At 44.5% G+C, this 7,230-nt stretch overlaps 1 non-coding gene across 1 annotated transcript; it reads left to right on the forward strand.

Annotated features, from left to right (window-relative positions):
- LOC121141608 lies at positions 1 to 107 on the forward strand. The gene has a single exon (XR_005878588.1). It is a non-coding gene; the product is annotated as a U6 spliceosomal RNA (small nuclear RNA).
- Positions 108 to 7,230: the final 7,123 nt, after the last annotated feature.

The raw sequence follows: 7,230 nt of genomic DNA on the forward strand, positions 1-7,230 counted from the left end.
ATGCTTACTTCAGCAGCACACATACTAAAATTGCAATGATACAGAAAAGATTAGTGTGGTCCCTGTGCAATGATGACCCATAAATTCATGAAGCATTCTATAGTTTTTCATTTTAATCTTTTTTTTTTTTTTTTTTTTTTTTTTTTGGTTTTACGAGACAGGGTTTCTCTGTATTATTTTGGAGGCTGTCGGTCCAGCCCGGCCTTGAACTCACAGAGATCCGCCTGCCTCTGCCTCCCGAGTGCCGGGATTAAAGGCATGCGCCACCACTGCCCAGCCTCATTTTAATCTTTTAAGACTTATTTTATTTTATGGATATGAGAGTTTTGTCTATAAGTATGTGCACAGTGAGTGTCTGGTGCCCAAGGAGGCCAGAAGAGGGCAACCAATCTCCAGTCCTCTGGGAAAGCAGCCAGTGCTCTTAGCCAGCCAGTCACCCATGCAGCCAAGCTTATGCTATTTTGTTTTTCAACAATCCCACGTGGAGTCTTATTGGTGGACAGGGAAGGACGGGGGTGAGAGGTAACCAACCCATGCATAGCTGAGAGAGAGAGATAAGATATGAGAGAGACGCCTTTAATCCCAGCACTCGGGAGGCAGAGGCAGGCAAATCTCTGTGAGTTCGAGGCCAGCCTGGTCTACAAGAGCTAGTTCCAGGACAGCCTCCAAAAGCCTCGGAGAAACCCTGCCTCAAAAATCAAAAAAAAAAAAAGATATGAGAGAGAGAGAGAGAGAGAGAGAGAGGAGAGAGAGAGAGGAGAGAGTAAGAGAGAGAGAGAGAGAGAGAGAGAGAGAGAGAGAGAGAGAGAGAGAGAGAGAGAGAGAGAGAGAGAGAGAGAGAGAGAGAGAGAGAGAGAGAGAGAGAGAGGAGAGAGAGAGAGGAGAGAGTAAGAGAGGAGATGAAATGGAGAGGAAGATGAGAGTAAAAGAGCGCTTATGCTATTTTTATTATGAACGGAATCTACTTTTCTGCAGCTCAGGGGGGAAAGAAAGATTATTTTCCTCTCCCATTTCTCAGGTTCGGTTGTCAGTAGTTCCTTGAGACTAAGAACTAGGTTGTCCTGAGCTGGCACTGAGGAAACAGGCAGGGGAGGCACCCAGGAAGCCCAGACTCCCAGTGTTGCTTCCAAATGATTTTGCATGGTTCATGGTCACCATTGCAGCAACTAGTTAGAGCAGGGCATGCCAATGGTTAGGGCCAATACCTGAGTATTACAGTCATCTCTACCCACCTACTGAACCTTTTAGATGTGGTTACTCTCTAACCCCCATATTTATTTATTTATTTACTTACTTATTTTTGAGGCAAGGAACTTGCTGTGTAGACCAGGTTATCCTCAAACTCAACTCACAAAAACCTGCCTCTTGAGTGTTGGGATTTTGAAGACATTTGCTACCATGTCTGGCTCTGCTTTGTTTCTTGTAGTTGTTGTTTTTATTTTTCAAGACCGGTTCAGGTTGGAGATATGACGCAATGGTTAAGAGCACTGGCTGTTCTTCCAGAGGACCCGATTCAAATCCCAGCACCCACATGGCAGCTCACAATTGTCTAAAACTTCAGTTCTAGAGGATCTGACACCCACACACAGATATACATGCAGGCAAACACCAATGCACATGAAATTAAAAAAAAAAAAAAAAAAGGACAGGGTTTCTCTGTGTAGCCTTGACTGTCCTGGAACTCTCTGTAGAAATCTGCCTGCCTCTGCCAAAAGAAAGACAAGTGCCACCACCACAGAGTATGATTTATAGATCTTTCCAGTGGCTTTGTAAAATTGTATAAAACTTGATTTGAAACCTGAGATAATTTTAAATACAAAAGCAGGGTATAGCCCAGTGGTAGACCACCTGCCTAGCATTCCAGAGGCCTGAGTTCCATCAGCACCGCTAAAGGAAAAAGAAATACAAGACCTGGAGAGTTGACTTGGTAGTTGAGCACACTGGCTGCTCTTCCAGACAGGATGTGAGTTCAATTCTCAGCACACATGGTGACTCATAGCATCTGCAACTCCAGTTCCAGGGGTTCTGATGTTCTCTTCTGGTCTCTGAAGGCGCCAGACACACATGAGGTGCAGGCAAAACACCCATACACAGTATATGTATATGTATATGTGTATGTATGTATGTATGTATGTATGTATGTATGTATGTATATATCCTTCTCAGGCAGGACTCTCACTCAAAAAGCTGACAGCAGAGCAAATTTTGCCTGAAATTTTCAGATTTTTTTGTTCCAAATTTCATACCGTTGAACTTTGCTTCTTTTTCCTTTTCTCTTCTTTTCTTTCTTTCTTTTTTTTTTTTTTTGTTGTTGTTGTTTTTGTTTCTTGTTCCTTTGTATTGTTGTTATCCTGGCACTAATCTTTGTTTACCCAGGTTGTGGCAGGTTTCTTTTTTTTTTCTGTTTTTTTTTTTTCACCCTACAATTAATTACTCCAGATGGCTGAGTCCTTGGAGTTTTCCAAACAAACAAAGCAGGCAGGAAATGGAAGCTTCCTGAGAACAGCGGCTCCTGAGTCCGAGAGTCGCTTTGCTTTTGGAGCTTGCTTGTCCATTAATGCTTTCCTTCTGCGCAACCGATTTCTGATCGGAGGGAAAAAGTGGGCAGATTTTAAACTTTCCATTTAAAACTCGGTGCTGATATTCGCTTTCTTCGTTGCAAATCTTTTTTTTTTTTTTTTTTTTTTTTTGGTTTTTCGAGACAGGGTTTCTCTGTGGCTTTGGAGGCTGTCCTGGAACTAGCTCTTGTAGAACAGGCTGGCCTCGAACTCACAGAGATCCGCCTGCCTCTGCCTCCCAAGTGCTGGGATTAAAGGCGTGCGCCACCAACGCCCGGCTCTTCTTTGCAAATCTTAACTGTTCTGTTTCTTCAGAATGCCTCCATCTCTTCTGCTGACCCGATGTTCCTCAGAACAGAACAACTTCTCACGCCACCGGAACCGTTAGCCTAAGATTGGCTTTTCACTGTTAGGCACTTCCTGCCATTCTGAAGGCTATGTGGATACTCAGCCTTTTCTCTAGGCTTGCACAAATGGCTTGTTTAGGACTTTGGTTGGGCACTCCTGACTGGTGAGGAGACACCTGGTAGCCTCCCCCAGCACACACACACACACACACAAGTCCACACTACCGTCGTTCTCCTAAGAAATGCCTACTGTAAATGTAGGGACCACAAGGATCTTAGTCAGCACATAACCCAGATCACCTGAAATGACATAACTGCCCTTTAGTCCCAACACAGTCTCTGCTTCCAAAGGGATGAGGAGGGACCACTCTGGATGACTAGACGGTTGCTACTCCTCTTCCTCGGCACACACAGTTCTGTTTCTTGAAGGGAGCCTGAAATCCATCCTCAGGGGTGGTAGATGTGACTCAGCTGGTAGAGTGCTTGCCTCACATTCTCAAAACCTTAAATTCAACCCCAAAAGTGCATAAATCTTTTTTATGCCAGAAGGCCAGAAGAGGGCATCGGATCCTCTGGCACTAGAGTTATAGGTGGCTGTGAGCAACCTGATATGGGTGCTGGAAATAGAATCTGGGTCTTCTGCCAAGGCAGCAGGTGCTGTTGACCACTGAGCCATTTCTGTAGCCTGCTTTGCAGAGCATTCTGCCTACTTTGCAGAGGGAATTATACTTGACAAGATCCTGATTGGAGAAACCTGACAGATGACATTCAGGAATCAATGTTAACATACCACGTTAAAAAGATCACATCTGCATTCAGTTTGAGGCACCGAGAAGAACACAGCAGCATTTCTATGGTGTTTCACCAAAAATGCATCACTTGAGTCTTATTATAAAGAAACATGAGATTAAACTCAGACATCCTGCAAAATACCTGGTCTGTATGTATCCCTTACAAAACAACACTTCAATATCCTGAAAGACAAATACTAAAGAACTGTTCCAATCAAAGTAGGATAGAGAGATAAGGCAGGAGAGTGCAGAACCTGCTGCACGATCTTCTATTGCTATATTCAGCATAGTGGAACTACTGGGAAAACCTCAACACTGTCTGGAGATTGTGTAGTGTTGCGTCCGTGTTAATGTCCTGACCTCTGGAGAACATGAGCTGTGGTTACATAAGAGCATGGCTTTGTTTTTAGAAAATACATGTTGAAACACTGGGAGATGGGGAAATGTCTGCAACTTACTCTCAAATGGTACAGGAGAAAAAGTGTGTGTGTGTGTGTGTGTGTGTGTGTGTGTGTGTGTGTAGGAAGGAGATGAAATAAAGCCACGGCATCCAATGTTACCATTTAAAGGTTGTTCATATGGATCCTGGCATCCGTGTAACATGCTGGGTGTGGGCTTACAGCAGCCTATAACCATGATGCTGTGAGGGGTGGGGACAGAAAAATCACTGGGGTTTGCTGGCTGCCAATCAGTTAAAAAACGTGAGCTCCAGGTCTGACCTGCCTCAAAGGAATAAATGGGAGAACACTTAATAGCTATCCAATGCCCTCCTCTGGCCCTTATGTGAACACACACAGTCACACACAGCTGCACACATACATATATAACACACACAAATACAACCTGAAATGCACTTTTTTTTTCCGAGACAGGGTTCTCTGTCTTGTTTTGGAGGCTGTCCTGGAACTAGTTCTTATAGACCAGGCTGGCCTCAAACTCACAGAGATCCGCCTGCCTCTGCCTCCCGAGTGCTGGGACTAAAGGCGTGCGCCACCACCACGCAGCCTGAAATGCACTTTCTAAGGAGTAAAGATGAAAGAATCAGCAGCATCTCATCCAAGACAAAAGACGGGATAGTAGCTTGCAGCTTGCTTTCTGCAAAAGCAGGCCCCTGTGTGAGCTGGTAAGTCTGTGTTCAAGTCCTGTCCCCCAAGAGGTAACTCTCAAGTTGAGTTTAACATTCCTGTCATTTGACTTACCCACCTGGGAGTGAGGCCTGTGGGGACATATAGTAAGAGTATGCTCAGTTTTGAAGAAAATGTCAGCTTGTCTTCTACGTGACTATACTGTGAGAATTCCTGTTATAGTCTTTCCAGCATTGGTGGTGTCAGAGTTTGGATTTTCACTATTCTAACAGGAGTGTTGAGACAGGTGTGGTTGTGCATAGTGATTCCAACACCCAGGCAGGCCTGTAAAGTCATGTTCTTGATTAGTAGTTGATGGGGGAGGGCCCAACCCATTGTGGGCAGTCTCATACCTGAACTGGTGGTCCTGGGTTCTATAAAAAGCAGGCTGAGCAAGCTGGGGAAGCAAGCCAGTAAGCAACACTCCTCCATGACCTCTGCACCAATTCCTGCCTCCAGGTTCCTGTTTTGCCAGAGTTCCTGTCATTGACTTCTTCTGTGATGAACTGTGTGTGGAAGTGTAAGTCAAACAAATCCTTTCTTCCCCAAGTTGCTTTGGTCACTTTTTTTTTAACCGCAGCAATAGTAACCCTAACTAAGACAATGCCCTGCCGGGCGTTGGTGGCGCACGCCTTTAATCCCAGCACTCAGGAGGCAGAGGCAGGTGGATCTTTGTGAGTTCGAGGCCAGCCTGGTCTACAAAGTGAGTTCCAGGACAGCCTCCAAAGCCACAGAGAAACCCTGTCTCGAAAAACCAAAAAAAAAAAAAAAAAAAAAAAGACAATGCCCTGTTGGGGAATATTACTTTAAGGTGTGTTACTTTTGTTTATGTTGCATGTGTTTAACTCTGTGAAATTGTGTTACTGTGCCTGTCTAAAACACCCGCTGGTCTAAAAAAGAGCTGAATGGTCAATAGTGAGGCAGGAAAAAAGGAATAGCAGGACTGGTGGGCAGAGAGGAGAAATCTGAGAGGAAAGGATCTGAGGATTGGGGAATGAGAGAGGAAGGAGTAGGACTTCAGGGGCCAGCCACTCAGCCACCCAGCCACCCAGCTACACAGCTGGACATGAACTAATAAAGAGAGAAAAGGTTTACAGGAACAGAGAAAGATAAAACCCCTAAGGTCAAAGATAAATGGAATAATTTATGTTAAGAAAAGCTGGCAAGAAACAAGCCAAGCAAAGGCCACGCATCCATAACTAAGAACAAGCTTCTATATGTGATTTATTTGGGATGTAGGCAGTGGGTCCCCCAAAAGCCAAAAGAGTCCAGAGAGCCAAAAGAGAAAAACATCACACTACAATGCCCTTCTCAACAAAGAAGTCTAAAGCAGAACCATAAAGGCAACAGACTAAACAGCATTGTCAACCAACTTAGCCTGACTGACATGTACAGTGTGCTATCTGATATCTGCAGAATATACATTCTAACTATAGTAGGGCTCATTGAGGTAAACCATACGCTGGGCAATGAGAGTTAATAGCACCCAATTGTGACGGGCCAAAACCTGCTCCATTTTGTTTCAGCTGGAGCCATCTTTGGTTTAAACTAAAGCTAACACCCACTCCTTTTTTCCTGCACTATGAAAAGTCCCATGGAAAAGCACCCAGTTCTGTTCTAGAAACTTGGGGTTGAAATGCCCCAGCTAACTGCATATTTTTGGCTTCTGGTAAACAGTTTGCTTGCTTTATTTCCTCCTGCACTGCCAATGAGCTCCCTGTAAAATGCATGAGGCTTCTCTGTGAGGAGTGTTTCTCTCCAGGAAATTTGGTTGTTAGCACAACCAAATCCCATGCATAGTTTTTACAATAGTATTAAGTTAGAAATCAGTAGTAACAATATGTCTAAAAAATTCCCCAGTACTCAAAAAAAACATATTTTCGATAGCCAGTGAGTCAAAACAAAAACAGTCAAAGGAAAACAAGAAAAAATTATGAAGCTGGGCGTTGGTGGCACACATCTTTAGTCCCGGCACTCTCGGGAGGCAGAGGCAGGTGGATCTCTGTGAGTTCGAGGCCAGCCTGTTCTATAAGGGCTAGTTCGAGGACAGCCTCCAAAGCCACAGAGAAACCCTGTCTGGAAAAACCAAAAAAAAAGAAAAAAAAAAGTGCTTGTTACCACTGATCCCTCTCTCCAGGCCACACAGTTGTTTTTTTTTTTTTTTTTTGGTTTTTACGAGACAGGGTTTCTCTGTATTGTTTCGGAGGCTATCGGTCCAGCCCGGCCTCGAACTCACAGAGATCCGCCTGCCTCTGCCTCCCAAGTGCTGGGATTAAAGGTATGTGCCATCACCGCCCAGCTACACAGTTGTTTTTTTAGACAAGGTCTTACTATGTAGCCCAGGCTATCCTGTCTCTGCCTCTCAAGAGTTCTGTTAGGGGATGCTGGAGAGATAGCTCAGCGGTTAAGA

This window comes from Mesocricetus auratus, unplaced genomic scaffold, assembly GCF_017639785.1.
Source record: "Mesocricetus auratus isolate SY011 unplaced genomic scaffold, BCM_Maur_2.0 Super-Scaffold_100007, whole genome shotgun sequence".
Lineage (NCBI taxonomy): Eukaryota > Metazoa > Chordata > Mammalia > Rodentia > Cricetidae > Mesocricetus > Mesocricetus auratus.